The 18056-nt window shown below is 41.0% G+C and overlaps 1 non-coding gene across 1 annotated transcript; it reads left to right on the top strand.

Moving 5' to 3' along the window:
• Positions 1 to 17737: 17737 nt before the first annotated feature.
• Positions 17738 to 17842, top strand: LOC112582394. Its single transcript, XR_003106933.1, has one exon. It is a non-coding gene; the product is annotated as a U6 spliceosomal RNA (small nuclear RNA).
• Positions 17843 to 18056: the final 214 nt, after the last annotated feature.

The following is an 18056-nucleotide window of genomic DNA, read 5'->3' as shown; positions in this document are numbered from 1 at the left end:
CAGTGTGTCTCAAACTCCATATGTTCTAGCATTTCTTCCTGTCAAGCCAAGTACGTGGAATCTGAGATTCCACAGCACAAAACAAGGCAACATACAAAGAAACAGAAACAAATTCAATCAAGGCAGTATGGGATATTTTTGCAAAACATGTGGGAGTTTCGCTCTCACAAATCACCATTCCTCAAGCCATGCCAATATGTTGAGGTCAGTTTTGAGGTGAGTTTTGAGGAGATGTATTTTTACTAATACTAGCTTACACAGCAAAGTTTAAGAACCAGTTTCTTAAATAAAATATATGAATACATATATTTCCCCTAATAACATCAGGGTCACATTCACAAATATTTTCTCTAGTGGGAGAAAAAACGGTGGTGTTAGAGCCCCCATATAACCCTGGGCGAGCCCAGAGGAGTGTGTCACATATGTGGCTGTCATCGGATATCACTGGTAAAGAAAAACTTTAAAACAGCTGCCCAAAGTGATGTCATTGCTAATCTGCCAAGAACAGGGAAGTTTAAAAGTATCCTGGGATCCAAATTCTGTCTAGTATTGAGAAAAATTATCCAAAACTGGGAACTTAAGCAAGAGAATGATGGCATATCCTTTCAATGTCATTTTAACCAGGCCTACCCCCAAATATTTTGATTGTACAGAAGAATGCACTTGTGTTTGACTTTGCTATTTGCTATTTGATAGGGGCCCCAAGACTGTGATGTTAGATATTAATTTGCATCTTTTTGTTTAGTAGAAAAGCTGATCCCACAGGTAACAGTGGGGGCTTCCCAGGTGGGTAAAGTGCCCATCTGACAATGCAGGAGGTGCAGAAGACACAGGTTCAATCCCTGGGGCGGGAAGGTCCCCTGGAGGAGAGCATGGCAACCCATTTCGGTGTTCTTGCCTGTAGAATCCCCATGGACAGAGGATCCTGGCAGGCTACAGTCCATGGGGTCGCACAGAGTCAGATATGACCGAAGTGACTTAGCACGCATGCACAGGTAACAGATTTATGGTCCCATAAAACATTCACCAGTTTTGTCTCTATTAGCAAATTCATTTCAGCATCCCTTCAGCTGAGGATATGTACCTATGTGTCCTTTGAAGCAGCCTCGCCATCTTGCTGGTTCCCTCATTAATTCATTAAATGAATAATATCTTTGACATGTGTCCATTCTATATCTGCATGAGAGTCATGTTTTTAACATTTTGAAGATTGTACTTCAACACAAGGCATGAGTCTACAATTTCTCCAGTTTCTTCAAATGCAGGGTAGTGGGAAAGCTGGGTTCCAACATCCCTTCCAGTGTCAATCCTGTATGAATTCTTCAATAAAATTCTGGTGTCAAATACTCAGTGAGGAAGGTTATTTATTAGAGAACCTCCTAACCTTTTCAAAGGGAAAGTTTTGGAAAGGTTTGGGGATGTTTAGATTTAAAAAAATAAATTTCACCTTAACAAAGAATCTTAAAATTATCACCAGAGTGATATATAACCTATGGGGTACTCTTGGTGGCTTGGATGGTAAAGAATCTGCCTGCAGGGCAGGAGACCTGGATTTAATCCCTGGGCTGGGAAGATCCCCTGGAGAAGGAAATGGCAACCCACTCCAGTATTCTTGCCTGGAGAATCCCATGGACAGAGAAGCCTGGACGGCTAAAGTCCATGGGGTCGACAAAGAGTTGGACTCAGCAGTTAAAAGCCAGAGTCTGGCAAAAGCACCTACCTTGTCTGGAGATGGTTGTTAATCCTCACAGTGCCTGCCATGTGGAATAGAGTCAGATCACCTGATGAATACGAAAGCCAGAAAATGATTCTGGACTCCTCTTATTCTTGCTGATGAGCGCCTACAGCATCCGATGGTGAAGAGCAATCTGACCAGGTCAACTGGCTTCTTGCTACCCAAAGTGTGGCCCAAGAACCAGCAGCAAAGACATCTCTTGGGAGGGCATTAGGAGTGCAGGACATCGAACCCAGACCTAGCGAAACTGAATCTACATTTTAACAAGATCCCCTGGTGACCAACATGCAAAGAAAGTGTGAGAAGCAGTGATTTGGCTGGAGGCTCCCAAGGTGCTTCCCAACCCTGGCTGCACTTGAGAAGTTTTTACGGAGCTGGGGTATTTTTAGTAGTCCTCGTAGCAGGATTGGAAAGAAGATGACAGATGGAAAACAGAAGCTACTCTTCTCCAGTCACTACTGTGTAAGAAAAAGCCCAACAAGGGCTTTTCCCAATACCAGACTTTTTCAGTTTGAGTTCTAGGAGAGGAGGCAGGCAGAGGGGAAGCTAAAGGGCTACAGGGAGGAAGAGAAGAAGTTGAAGAATGATAAGCCGATGGATTCTTCTCTTATTTCCCCTCAGGATGAAGGAATCTGTGGCTGGCCAGGATGTCTGTCTCTTGTCCAGGCTAATTTTATTCTGTGAGTTTATCAAGAGTTTAAGAGCAATAATCAGGGGCCATAAAGCCTCAACGGTCTCAGAAAGCACAAGGCAGGGGAATGACAGGCTGTGCTTTGATCATTCTTAACAAAGTCCCTTTCCTCATTCTGCATCCCAAGCAAGGAAGGTGGCTTTATTTGAAAATCTATAGCAAGAAACCCCCATACTAATCAAGTTACACTTCTCATTATCACAACCTACAGTTGCCATTTTTAGAAACACTATGCTGTGAGCACAAGACGATTGGGTTAAGTGGCCTGCAAATGTGGCCCCAAATACTTGTCACAGATGTATTCTAACAACTGTATCCAACAATCTGTTTAGCAGTTTCCTGTGCTTTGATTTATTCTATTACAAAGTGCTGCTTGTGGGGCTGCTGGGTTCAAGAGAATCAAAGAGAGCTGTCAGGTACTGCAGAAATTCTCTCTGGAAAACTTTAAATTAAAAAGGATAGTGTATGTAAATTCAACTGATGCATTTATTGGAGGTATATTAAGTTAGAATAATGCTAGTGGCTGTGATAATAAACCCAAAATGTACAGTGGTTTAAAATGACAGAAGCTTATTTGTCCCTCACATGAAGTCCAAAGTAGCTGTTCTAACTAGAGACTCAGGGCCTAGGACTCAGGCTCACTGCATCTTCAGGCACTGCCACCTTAAACACATGCCTTTCAAGACTGCCATGTTTGTCTGTGTCAAGACGGTGGCGTGATGGATCCTATGCGGAAGGCTTTTATAGGTCAGACCTGAAAAAGGCACATAGTACTCCTGACCGCATCTCATTAGCTAGAATTCAGAGCCTTGGCCACATAAAACCATGAGGGAGGTTGGAAAATGTAGACTAGCTGTATGCCCAAAAGAAGAAATTGGTTCAGTAACCATTTTTACCACAGTGGATCAAAAAATGGGATAGAATGGATGTGGTACATATATACAATGGAATATTACTCAGCCATTAAAAAGAATGAAATAATGCCATTTGCAGCAACATGGATGGACCTAGAGAGTGTCATACTGACTGACGTAAGTTAGAGAAGGAGAAATATCATGTGACATCTCTTAAATGTGGAATCTAAAAAGAAATGATACAAATGAACTTACAAAACAGAAAGAGATTCACAGACTTAGAAAACAAACTTATGGTTGCTAGGGAGAAGGAATGGTTAGGGAGTTTTGGAAACCGCTATATTCAAAATGGATAACCAACAAGGACTTATTATATAGCACATGGAACTCTGCTCAATGTTATGTGCTAGCCTGGATAGGAGGGGAGTTTGGGAGAAAATGGATACATGTACATATATGTCTGAGTCTCTTCAATGTTCACCTGAAACTACCACAACATTGCCAATCAGCTATACTCCAATATAAAATAAATAAAAAGTTTTAAGTTTGAAAATAAAATGGGATAGAACACAATAGAATCAATCAACTGCATTTGATCTGGCAGACAGGAAGCTTAGTGTAACTTTGGAAAAGCCTTATTTCAGTCACATATATTTGTATACCTGCACATATGTACTCGGTTGAAGTATAAAATGTATTTCTTATGCAGGATCATGATCAAAAGCTAAAGCTATTCTACCAGAGAAAGAGATCCCCATAGACAACATTAGAAGAGACAGCAAAAGGAGAAAAGGAGGGCTCAGGCCCTGAAGGGGATTTTAAATCTTGAGAAACTGGGCAAGTGTGAGTATGCTTAAATATTCATAAATGACAGCAACATCTAAACACCAGACACAGTTGTGTGGACTGGGCTGAGCCTGAGAAACATTGGCACAAGAGTCAGGTGAACTTAGGTGCCCATTTTACATCCTCCCCGAATTGCAGCCTGCCCCCAGTCTTCAGGTACCTCACCTGTGCCCAGGCGTGCCAAGGATGAGGGAATAATTTAGTTGCTCCCAGTAGAATAGGCATGGAAAAAGCATCATGAATTTAAAGAACTAGGCTGTTAAAGTTGGATAAAGGGCTGCATTCTTCATTTTAGGGCAAAGACTCTGCTCTCACTACAACTTTAAATCATATCACATATTGAAACAGAGCAGGACCCTAGGGTCTTTGCCACACCTTCCCCACTATGTCCTCTGCTTGCCTTTTGCCTGTAGAAGATTTTAGCCAAAGAATAAGTTTAATCAGAGAAATTCTGCTGCTGCTGCTGCTAAGTCGTCTCAGTCATGTCCGACTCTGTGCGACCCCATAGACAGCAACCCACCAGGCTCCCCCATCCCTGGGATTCTCCAAGCAAGAACACTGCAGTGGGTTGCCATTTCCTTCTCCAATGCACGAAAGTGAAAAATGAAAGTGAAGTCATTCAGTCGTGTCTGACTCTTTGCAACCCCATGGACTGCAGCCCACCAGGCTCCTCCATCCATGGGATTTTCCAGGCAAGAGTACTGGAGTGGGGTGCCATTGCCTTCTCCAAATCAGAGAAATGAGAACATGGAAAACAGTCAAAGGAGACCAAATAATAATAATGTAGTCATTAAGCATAATCAAAGACCTATAGTTCCTTCTCAAGGGCTATAGATAATATTCTGAGCCACATCCTGTGAGCTGTCTTATAGATACTAAAACCCCAGGTGGGAAAGTTAACTACATGATGACCAGACTCTAACCAGGACATGAGCTACCACAATTCAGAGAACTGACCTCAAAGAAATGGGAACAAACAGACCCTTTTGGAACTGATAATTAACTGTACCTAAAACAACCAAGATGACGCTGGTCAGATCACTGATGACCGATTTGAAGATGACTGTCAGAGCTGACTGTGCTGTTTGTTCATGTAGTCCCCTCCCCCACTTCCATCTATAAAAGCTCTTGCCCCACTGGTTGCCAATGGGCAGGGAGCTTTAGGCGGCATAGTCGGCCTTTGGACAGACTTCTGCCATGCATTCCACCCCTCTCCCCAGTTGCCAGCATCTGAAATAAAGCAAACTTTCCTTTCCACCAACCTGGTCTGCTTATTGGCTTTTGAACAGTGAGTAGCCAGGCCCCACCACACTCTTTCGGTAACAATATCACATGAAGAGACACTCTCGCCATGCTCCATGGTGATCACACATGCTGGCCTCTGTGCCGAGACACAGGAGAGGTGGAATGCTAGAAAGATCCAAAAGTATAGAGAATTCTTAGCATAAATGGAATGAATGGAGCCAAGTTCATGTATTTTGAAAAACTTGATGTAGGAAATTATTTCAGTGGGTTTTTCTTGGGAGAAACAGGGCATGCAGTTGACCCTTGAACAACACAGGTTTGAACTACCTAGGTACCCTGGTCAGTGAATTTTTTTTCAGTAAATATATACTACAGCATTACACAATCTGGGGTTGGTTGAATCTCTGGATGTGGACTTGCAGCTGTTAACACAGAGGGTTGACTATAAACTTTTAGATGAATTTTTGACCAAGGTGGGGAAGAGGGTATTAGCAGCCCTAAGCCCTTCGTTGTTAAGGGTCAGCTGTAGCTTGGCAAAATACAGCAGAAATGACATTTTGAGTGTAGGGACCCTGTGGTGAGCCATAGAGCATGGTTTAGAGTTGAAGTCAGCATACCTACATTTGAGACCCAAAGAGATAGTTTAGTTTTCCCATGATACATATAAGGAAACTCAGAGTCATAGAGGTTATATCCAAGGTCTTTCAGCTCATAGGTGGAACTGGCACTCACAAAAGTAGGATCAGTAATGGGAAAGGACAAGAATCTACCATGCAGGGGATTCTCTGGTGGCCCAGTGGCTAAGAATCCACCTGCCAATGCAGGGGACATGGGTTCAATCCCTGGTCTGGGAAGATCTCATATGCTGCAAAGAAATTAAACCCTTACACCACAACTACTGAGCCTGCTCCCTAGAGCCTGTGCTCTGCAACAAGAGAAGCCACCACAATGAGAAGCCCAAGCATGGCCACTAGAGAGTAGCCTCCACTCTCTGCAACTAGAGAAAAGCTCACATGCAACCATGAAGACCCAGCGCAGAAAAAATAAATTAATAGTTAAAAAAAATAAAGTATGCAATACAATGATTTTTTTAAAAAGGAAAGAAAAGAATCTACCCAGCAGGATTGTCTAGCTCGGGGCAAAACATGCTGTTCAGTTCAGTTCAGTTCAGTTCAGTCGCTCACTCGTGTCTGACTCTTTGCAACCCCATGAACCACAGCACACCAGGCCTCCCTGTCCACTACAAACTCCTGGAGTCCACCCAAACCCATGTCCATTGTGTCTGTGATACCATCCAACCATCTCATTCTCTGTTGTCCCCTTCTCCTCCTGCCCTCAATCTTTCTCAGCATCACAGTCTTTTCAAATGAGTCAGCTCTCTGCATCAGGTGGCCGAAGTATTGGAGTTTCAGCTTCAACATCAGTCCCTCCAATGAACACCCTGGACTGATTTCCTTTAGAATGGACTGGTTGGCTCTCCTTGCAGGCCAAGGGACTCTCAAGAGTCTTCCCCAACACCACAGTTCAAAAGCATCAATTCTTCGGCAGTTAGCGTTCTTCACAGTCCAACTCTCACATCCATACATGACCACAGGAAAAACCATAACCTTGACTAGACGGACCTTTGTTGCAAAGTAATGTCTCTGCTTTTAAATATGCTATCTAGGTTGGTCATAACTTTCCTTCCAAGGAGTAAGTGTCTTTTAACTTCATGGCTGCAATCACCATCTGCAGTGATTTTGGAGCCCAGAAAAATAGTCAGCCACTGTTTCCACTGTTTCCCTATCTATTTGACAAGAAGTGATGGGACCAGATACCATGATCTTCGTTTTCTGAATGTTGAGCTTTAAGCCAACTTTTTCACTCTCGTCTTTCACTTTCATCAAGAGGCTCTTTAGTTCTTCTTCACTTTCTGCCATAAGAGTGGTGTCATCTAAACATCTGAGGTTATTGATATTTCTCCCGGCAATCTTGATTCCAGCTTGTGCTTCCTCCAGCCCAGCATTTCTCATGATGTACTCTGTATAGAAGTTAAATAAGCAGGGTGACAATATACAGCCTTGACGTACTCCTTTTCCTATTTGGAACGAGTCTGTTGTTCCATGTCCAGGTCTAACTGTTGCTTCCTGACCTGCATATAGGTTTCTGAAGAGGCAGGTCAGGTGATCTGATATTCTCACCTCTTTCAGAATTTTCCACAGTTTATTGTGATCCACACAGTCAAAGGCTTTGGCATAGTCATTAAAGCAGAAATAGATGCTTTTCTGGAACTCTCTTGCTTTTTCAATGATCCAGCAGATGTTGGCAATTTGATTTCTGGTTCCTCTGCCTTTTCTAAAACCAGCTTGAACATCTGGAAGTTCACAGTTCACGTATTGCTGAAGCCTGGCTTGGAGAATTTTGAGCATTACTTTACTAGTGTGTGAGATGCGTGCAATTGTGCACACATTTTTTGAGTATTTTTTGGCATTGCCTTTCTTTGGGATTGGAATGAAAACTGACCTTTTCCAGTCCTATGGCTACTGCTGAGTTTTCCAAATTTGCTGGCATATTGAGTGCAGCACTTTCACAGCATCATCTTTTAGGATTTGAAATAGCTCAACTGGAATTCCATTACCTCCACTAGCTTTGTTCGTAGTGATGCTTCCTAAGGCCCACCTGACTTCACATTTCAGGATGTCTGGCTCTAGGTGAGTGTGAGTGATCACACCTTTGTGATTATCTGAGTCGTGAAGATCTCTTTTGTACAGTTCTGTGTATTCTTGCCACCTCTTCTTAATATCTCCTGCTTCTGTTAGGTCCATACCATTTCTGTCCTTTATTGAGCCCATATTTGCATGAAATGATCCCTTCGTAGCTCTAATTTTCTTAAAGAGATCTCTAGACTCTCCCATTCTATTGTTTTTCTCTATTTCTTTTCATTGATCACTGAGGAAGGCTTTCTTATCTCTCCTTGCTATTCTTTGGGACTCTGCATTCAAATGGGTATATCTTTCTTTTTCTCCTTTGATTTTCACTTCTCTTCTTTTCACAGCTATTTGTAAGGCCTCCTCAGACAGCCATTTTGCTTTTTTCCATTTCTTTTTCTTGGGAATGATCTTGCTCCCTTCTCCTGTACAATGTCACAAACCTCCATCCATAGTTCATCAGGCACTCTGTCTATCATATCTAGTCCCTTAAATCTATTTCTCACTTTCACTGTATAGTCATAAGGGATTTGATTTAGGTCATACCTGAATGGTTTAGTGGTTTTCCCCACTTTCTTCAGTTCAAGTCTGAATATGGCAATAAGGAGTTCATGATATGAGCCACAGTCCGCTCCTGGTCTTGTTTTTGCTGACTGTATAGAGCTTCTCCATCTTTGGCTGCAAAGGATATAATCAATCTGATTTCAGTGTTGACCATCTGGTGATGTCCATGTGTAGAGTCTTCTCTTGTGTTGTTGGAAGAGGGTGTTTGCTATGACCAGTACGTTCTCTTGGAAGAACTCTGTTAGCCTTTGCTCTGCTTCATTCTGTACTCCAAGGCCAAATTTGCCTGTTACTCCATGCTGGGACAGCAGGAAATTCAGATGGTGGCTTAGGGCACCCTAAGGGGTACAATTAATTGTTCCCCTTGAGCATCGGGACTGAGACAACCATCCTTACTAGGTTGCCTTGGGCCCTTGTTTCACCAAGAGCAAAAGATGAGGCAATAGCAAGATGCAAACGTGGTGGACATTCTGTGAAATGCCATCAGTTAGATATATCCTATCTCTCTCCTGCTATACTATATTTCCTTGGGTGTGTGTGTTTGTGTGTGTGTGTGTATTCCAAAAAATTTTTTAAAGAATTTAAATCACCTGTAAAACGGGCAGCCAACTCAATTTTTCCAGCCCCTCCCTTTCCCATTCCCCCTCCCACGACCCACCAGGACAGGGCTGGAGAAAGTCACTTCTTAGAAACATTAAAAATACACATTACATCATTCCTCCTCCACCGCCTTCAACCCCCCACAACAAGCCAAGTAATTTGAGCCACTCTGCACAGCCCGCCATAGCCTCTCTTTGAGGTCTGTGTTTTCCCTGGTTATCATACCTGGGAGACTGACAGACATATGTTTTATGATACATTATATATTAGGCGTGGCTAGAGGCTCCATTTCTATTGAAGATAACTAAAGCATTAAGTTAGAGCTGCCTGGACTTCCCCCGCCGTTTGTCCTCTGAAGCTCTTCTCTGAGTTGTATTTCTGTCTTTCAGTACGACACTTGTTACAAAATGGACAGAACTTGGCTGTTAAAAACCAAAGACTCTCTGCTTCTGCAGTATTTTTTTAGAACAGAGCACCGGAGCCCTCTCCTTAATTTCCTCCAGTTCTCTTGGTTCTGACAATTGCCCAAAATAGACGAGTACTCCCCGAAGCTGCAAAATCACATCTCTCTTTAAAATACCAGCTAAAACACAGAAAGAGAAAACAAAAACAGGTCTACTTTTTTTTTAATGGGGTTAAGCAAGTTGTTCTCCTTTCAGGCAGCAGTTGATATGTGGTTCCTGCATAGTAATTGGTTAAACGCTCGCCCTCATTCATAAGACTCATACTTGAGAAGAGTACTGCTTCTCGACATTGTTTTTAAATTTAGAAAGATGCCTTTAGACCAATCAGACACTATGTTCTTGCACAGGTAATTAGTAAAATAAGCAAAAGACAGTGCAAAAATTTGAAGCAACATCAGGAAAAACCCAACCTTCATTAACATTGTAGCCTATGAATTAAGGCTGGTAAGGGGAAAAAAATAACTTCAGTTATTCTATGCAAGTCATTGATTAACTGAAAATACACATCAAAGAACTTCATTTGCATATAGCAGCTCTGGTATCCCAAGAAGCTTTGTGTGGGAAGGGGTTCCCTCTGGCACACACACAGACACTCAATGACCCCACAACACTACAGGAACCACCACTCCCTCTGACCATGAAGGATGCCCATCTATCTTTACGAGTATATTGATAGACAGGCCAAGAGAGACCACTGACTCAAACAATGGACAAAGAGACTCACAACAATTTATAGATGTATAAATATGTGAAGAGCAAGAAAAACATACTCCTTAGCAATATGTTTTTCATCTGGAAGCTTTCTCCAGAGGTGGTTTTGCATCCTCTCATCTCCCACAATTAATCTCAATGAAGGAAAACATTCCCCCCCCCCACTTCTCAATTTTCTGCTCCTGAAGACTGTTCTAAAAATGGGTGTGGAGACTCCACCCACACCAGCTTTCCTATTCACTTCCATGTAGAATGGCAGACTTCTAGGGCACCAATCTCATCCTCTGTCTGATTACAGGATGCTCAATCTCTTTGTGAGTCTCCTTTGAATGTTGATGAGATATTAAAAAGATGGATCGATCAGTGGAACTTGTTCCACCCTTGCCCCACCCAACATGTGCAGCCACTACTCCAAATATGAATCTGTTCTGGGAAGCCTTCCTGTTTGGGTGTTGTCTGTGATGGACACAACCTCAGAAGGTCATTACTGGAGAAGGGCTTCCAGAATTGCTGGTGAGAAGCTTGGTAAATCCTCTTCACCAAAAGCAACAATAAAACTGGACAAAATTGTCAAAAAACAACCAATCCTGGAATCTCAAAATTGACCGAAGGCAAAAAACAGATAAGCACTTATTTAAAAAAAAAAAACTGTTGAATCTCAGTAAGAACAAGGAGAGTTTACTGTGTTTTTGTCTGAAGCTGTTCCTTGCATCCCAGCTCTGAGAAACAGGTCACACACACCAGCAGTTCCATTGCTAGAGAAGCTGACATGATTTGGAGTAAGCAGAGGAAAACTCATGCCCAGGGGCACTGTTGAAAACAATAGCAATATTGGCAGCAAATAATCAAAGAAGACCAAAAAAGCTAGTCTGAGTTTGCCATACTTGTTGGGTATACCAGCAGAAAGCTAAAAAAGAATTGTCAGTGAGATCTGGGGATCAAGACAACCACAGTCAGCCTTGATAAGCTCCCAAACATCCCTGGAGGTCTGAAAGACTATGTGTTCACATTCAGAAAGACTGGAGAAGCCCTTAGTGAACTATTTGCCCTTGGATAAATGTAAAACTTTGCAAGCACAGACAGCAAAAGCTGTTAAGGACTTCTACAGTACCTAAACTCTGAATGTCATTTCCCAAACACATAACCCATGGGCAAGGATAAAAGTCCTACTGTTTCAAGGTGAATAAATATAACATCTGACCAATCTTTGGTTAATCACTAAGTTATGTTAACCAAGAAGCAACCACAGAAAGCCAGGCTTTTTAAAAAATTGGAGTGGGGAGTATTTATCTAAAAAAAACAAAAATACAAATTTGAAAATACATATGCACCTCCATGTTCACTGTACCATTATTTACAATAGCCAAGATATGGAAACAACCTAAGTGTCCATCAATGAATGAACAGATAAAGAAGATGTGATATATATACACACATACTTGGCAACGCACTCCAGTACTCTTGCCTGGAAAATCCCATGGACAGAGGAACCTGGTAGGTTACAGTCCATGGGGTTGCAAAGAGTCAGACACAACTGAGTGACTTCACTTTCTTTCTTATACATACATATACATATATACAAAGATTATTAATAATAGTAAATACAAATACTATTCAGCCATAAGAAAGAATGAGATCGTGCCATTTGCAATAACATGGATGGAGATTGGGGGCATTATGCTAAGTAAAATAGTCATATCAAATCAGATCAGATCAGTCGCTCAGTCGTGTCCAACTCTTTGCGACCCCATGAATCGCAGCACGCCAGGCCTCCCTGTCCATCACCAACTCCCGGAGTTCACTCAGACTCACGTCCATCGAGTCAGTGATGCCATCCAGCCATCTCATCCTCTGTCATCCCCTTCTCCTCCTGCCCCCAATCCCTCCCAGCATCAGAGTCTTTTCCAATGAGTCAACTCTTCGCATGAGGTGGCCAAAGTACTGGAGTTTCATCTTTAGCATCATTCCATATAGAGGAAGACAAATACCATATGATCTCACTTATACAGAGAATTTAAAAAAATGAGCTCATAGATACAAAGATTGGCAATTGACAGAGACAGGGAGTTGATGGGTGGGTGAAATGGGTGGAAGGGGGTCAAATGGTTCTAATGTCCAGTTATAAATAAATAAGTTATAGGGATGTAATATACAGCATTGTTACTATGGTTAATAATACTGTACAGAATATTTGAAAGTTGCTAAGGCAGTAACGGTCCTCATCACAAGAAAAAACATTGTAACTATGTATGTATGGTGATGTTAATTAACCAGACTTATTATAATGATCACTTCAAAATATATACAAATATCAAATAATTATGTTGTACACTTGACACTAATTTTACATGTTAGTTATATCTCAATTTTTAAAAAGAATTTTTTTGTTTTTTTAATTAATTTATTTATTTTAATTGGAGGCTAATTACAATATTGTAGTGGTTTTTGCCATACATTGACATGAATCAGCCATGGGTGTATATGTGTTCCCCATCCTGAACCCCCCTCCCACCTCCCTCCCCATCCCATCCCTCAGGGTCATCCCAGTGCACCAGCCCTGAGCACCCTGTATCATGTGTCGAATCTGAACTGTTGATCTATTTCACATATGATAATATACATGTTTCAATGCTGTTCTCTCAAATCATCCCACCCTAGCCTTCTCCCACAGAGTCCAAAAGGCTGTTCTTTACATCTGTGTCTCTTTTGCTGTCTCACATATGGGGTCATTGTTACCATCTTTCTAAATTCCATATACATGCATTAATATATGGTATTGGTGTTTTTCTTTGTGACTTACTTCACTCTGTATAATAGGCTCCAGTTTCATCCACCTCATTAGAACTGATTCAAATGCATTCTTTTTAATAGCTGAGTAATATTCCATTGTGTATATGTACCACAGCTTTCTTATCCATTCGTCTGTTGATGGATGTCTAGGTTGCTTCCATGTCCTGGCTATTGTAAACAGTGCTGCGATGAACATTGGGGTACATGTGTCTCTTTCAACTCTGGTTTCCTCGGTGTTTATGCCCAGCAGTGGGATTGCTGGGTTGTATGGCAGTTCTATTTCCAAAGAAGACATACAGATGACTAACACATGAAAAGACGCTCAACATCACTCATTATCAGGGAAATGCAAATCAAAACCACAATGAGGTACCATCTCACGCCAGTCAGAATGGCTGCTATCCAAAAGTCTACAAACAATAAATGCTGGAGAGGGTGTGGAGAAAAGGGAACCCTCTTACACTGTTGGTGGGAATGCAAACTAGTACAGCCACAACAGAGAACAGTGTGGAGATTCCTTAAAAAACTGGAAAAAGAATTATTTTCTTAATATATTGAGTATACACATCAGTGATTGCACACTACTAGGGAAATATATTTAGTTCAGGCACATTGCTAAATAAATAAACAAAAAACAAAAACAGCAAAAACAAACCCAGGGGAGAGGATAATAAGAATCCAGAGATGCTACCATACATTATTGAAAATGTCCAGTTTTCAACAAAAAGGCAAGCACAAAACAAAAACAGGACAGTGTGACCCATACACAAGAAAAGACAGGCAATAGAAACTATCTCTGAAAGATCTTAGATGATGGACTTACCAGACAAAGAATTCAAAGCAGGTATTACAAATATGTTCTAAGAACTAAAGAAAATGATGTTTAAAAAATTAAAAGGAAAAATAACAATAATGACTCATCAAATACAGAATATCAATAAAGAGACAAAAATTATTTTTAAAGGACTGTTTTCAAATTCTAGAGTTTAAAACTACAATAACTGAAATAAGAAATTCACTCATTTCAGGGATTCAAACATTTAAACTGGCAGAAGAAAGAATCAGCAAACTTGAAGGTAAATCAATGGAAATTGTCCAGTCCAAAGAACAGAAAGAAAATGTACTGAAGAAATTTTAGCAAAATTTGTGGTGTTGGAGAAGACTCTTGAGAGTCCCTTGGACTGCAAGGAGATCCAGCCAGTCCATTCTGAAGGAGATCAGCCCTGGGATTTCTTTGGAAGGAATGATGCTAAAGCTGAAACTCCAGGGCTTTGGCCACCTCATGCGAAGAGTTGACTCATTGGAAAAGACTCTGATGCTGGGAGGGATTGGAGGCAGGAGGAGAAGGCGACGACAGAGGATGAGATGGCTGGATGGCATCACTGACTCGATGGACGTGAGTCTGGGTGAACTCCGGGAGTTGGTGATGGACAGGGAGGCCTGGCGTGCTGCGATTCATGGGGTCACAAAGAGTCGGACACGACTGAGTGACTGATCTGATCTGATCTTATCTGAGAGATCTGAGACACATCATAAAGTGTACTGACATATGTGTTCCTGGAGTTCAAGAAGAGAAACAAAAAGGGACAGAAAGAAACATTTGAAGACATAATGGCTAAAAATACTTGTTGTTCACTCACTAACTCATGTCCAACTCTTTGCAACCCCATGGACTGCAGCAGGCCACACTTCCCTGTCCTTCACCATCTCCTGGAGCTTGCTCAAATACATGTCCATTGAGTCAGTGATGTCATCCAACCATCTCATCCTGTCATCCCTTTCTCCTCCTGCCTCAATCTTTCCCAGCATCAGGGTCTTTTGCAATGAATTGGCTCTTCACATCAGGTGCACAAAGTATTGGCGCTTCAGCTTCAGCATCCATCTTTCCAGTGAATATTTAGGGTTGATTTCCTTTAGGATTGAATGGTTTGATCTCCTTGCTGTCCAAAGAGTCTTCTCCAGCACCACAATTCAAAAGCATCAATCCTTCAGCATTCAGCCTTCTTTATGGTCCAACTCTCACATCAGTACATGATTAATGGAAAAACCATAGCTTTGACTATACAGACCTCTGTCAGCAAGTGATGTCTCTGCTTTTTAATATGCTGTCTATGCTTGTCATAGCTTTTCTTCCAAGGAGTAAGCATCTTTTAATTTCGTGGCTGGAGTCATCATCCACAGTGATTTCGGAGCCCAAAAAAAACAAAATCTGCCACTGTTTCTATTTTTTCCCCTTCTATTTGCCATGAAGTGATGGGACTGCATGCCATGTTCTTCGTTTTTTGAATGCTGAGCTTTAAGCCAGCTTTTTCACTCTCCTCTTTCACCCTCATCAAGAGGCTCTTAAGTTCCTCTTTGTTTTCTGCCATTAGATTGGTATTATCTGCACATCTGAGCTTATTCATATTTCTCCCAGCAATCTTGATTCCAGCTTGTAATTCATCCAGCCTGGCATTTCACATGATGTACTTTACATAGAAGTTAAATAAGCAGGGTGACAATATACAGCCTTGACATCCTCCTTTCCCAATTTTGAACCAGTCCATTGTTCCATGACCAGTTCTAACTGTTGCTTCTTGACCTGCATACAGGTTTCTCAGGGGGCAGGTAAGGTGCTTTGGTATTTCCATCTCTTTAAGAATTTTCCACAGTTTGTTGTGATCCACACAGTCAGAGGCTTTCACATAGTCAGTGAAGCACAAGTAATTTTTTTTAATTCCCTTGCTTTTTTGATGATCCAACAGATGTTGGCAATTTGATCTCTAGTTCCTCTGCCTTTTCTAAATCCAGCTTGTACATTTGGAAGTTCTTGGCTGACATATTGTTGAAGCCTAGCTTGAAGGATTTTGAGCATCACCCTGCTAGCGTGTGAAATGAGTGCAATTGTACAGTACTCTGAACATTCTTTGGCATTGTCTTTCTTTTGGATTGGAATGAAAACTGACCTTTTCCAGTCCTGTGGCCATTGCTGAATTTTCCAAATTTGCTGGCATACTGAGTGCAGCACTTTCACAGCATTATCTTTTAGGATATGAAATAGCTCAGCCGGAATTCCATCAACTCCACTAGCTTTGTTCATAGTTAGGCTTCCCAAGGCCCACTTGACTTCACACTCCATGATGTCTGGCTCCAGGCAAGTGACCACACCATCATGGTTATCTGGGTCATAATGACCTTTTTTGTATAGTTCTGTGTATTCCTGCTTCCTCTTCTTCATCTCTTCTGCTTCTGTTATGTCCTTGCTGTTTCTGTCCTTTATTGTGCCCATCTTTGCATGAAATGTTGCCTTGGCATCTCCAATTTTCTTGAAGAGATCGCTAGTCTTTCCCATTCTATTGTTTTCCTCTATTTCTTTGGACTGTTCACTTAAGAAAGCTTTCTTATCTCTCCTTGCTATTCTCTGGAATTCTGCATTCCTTGATCAAAAACATTAATCTACACATTCAAAAAGCTAAATGAACTCCAAACAGAGGGAAAAAAAATCCACACAGAGACAGCATAGTCAAAGTGCTGAAAGCCAAAAAAAAAAAAAAAAAAAAGAGAAAATATAAAGTAGCAAGACAAAAATAATCCATCACATACAATGGGAAGGGGACTCAATAGTTTAACATCAAAAATGGTGAAAGCCCAGAAAGCAGTAGGGTGAAATGTTCAAAGTTGTTGTTGTTTAGTCAGTAAGTCATGTCCAAATCTTTTGTGACCCTGTGGACTGTAGCCCCCAGGCTACTCTGTTTGTGGGATTTCCCAGGCAAGAATACTGAAGTGAGTTGTCATTCTTTCCCCAGGGGATCTTCCTGACCTAGGGATTGAACCCTCACCTTCTGCATTGACAGGAGAATTCTTTACCACTGAGCCACCAGGGAAGCCCATACTTGACGTATTGAAAGAAGAAAAAAATCAATCAAGAATCCCATATCTGGCAAAACTATATTTCAAAAATGAATGTAAAATAAAGACATTCCAAGATAAAGATGATTTGCCTTATAAAGAATACTAAAGGAAATTCTTCAGGCTGAAAAGAAATGGCACTAGACAGTAATTCATAGCCACACAAAGAAATAAAGAGCATGAGTAAAGGTAATAATGTAGTTCAATAAAAGAGATAGTATAAAGAGAGTTTTTCTCTTTTCTTCTCAACATATTTAAAAAAGGACTGCATAAAGAATAGTTATAATTGGAGGAATATAGCATATAAAGAAGCAATATATAAGACAATAATATCACAGAGGGGGGGAGAGGGAATAGAGCTATATTGGAGCAGCTTCTATATTTTACTGAAATGAAGTTAGAATTATCTGAAATAGATTGCTTTTAGTTAAGAAGCATATTGTAATTCCTCCAGAAGAACCACTAAGGAAATCATTCCAAAAATATAATTAAAAACAAAAAACAAAGGCATTTAAAGAGTACACCAGAAAAAAATTATTTAATACAAAAAAGGTAGTAAAGAAGGAATACAGGAACAAAAAGACATGATACACAGCGAATAAATAAAAATTGAGAGATATGATACAAATACATTAAAACCTACATTAAAAATAAATTATTATGTGCACTTTGGCATCACATACACAAAAATGGCAATGAGATGGAAAAGATTAGCCTGGCCCCTGTGCAAGGATGATATGCAAATTCATAGTGTTCCATATTTTTTTGAGTGAAAAGCCCAATCCTGAATTATTACATAATGCATGGTTCTCTTTACATAACATTTTTGAAATGACAAAATTTTACAAATAGAGGTCAATTTAGTGTTTGCCAAGGGTCAGGGAGGGGCAAGGGTGGTGGTGGCAGGGAAATGGGAGTGATTATAAGAGAGCAACAGGAGCGATCTTGTAGTGTTGGAACTGCTCAGTACCTTGAAAGGTG

The sequence above is a fragment of the Bubalus bubalis genome, chromosome X, assembly GCF_019923935.1.
Source record: "Bubalus bubalis isolate 160015118507 breed Murrah chromosome X, NDDB_SH_1, whole genome shotgun sequence".
In the NCBI taxonomy this organism is placed as follows: Eukaryota; Metazoa; Chordata; class Mammalia; order Artiodactyla; family Bovidae; genus Bubalus; species Bubalus bubalis.
This window is presented reverse-complemented; position numbering and strand designations above follow the sequence as displayed.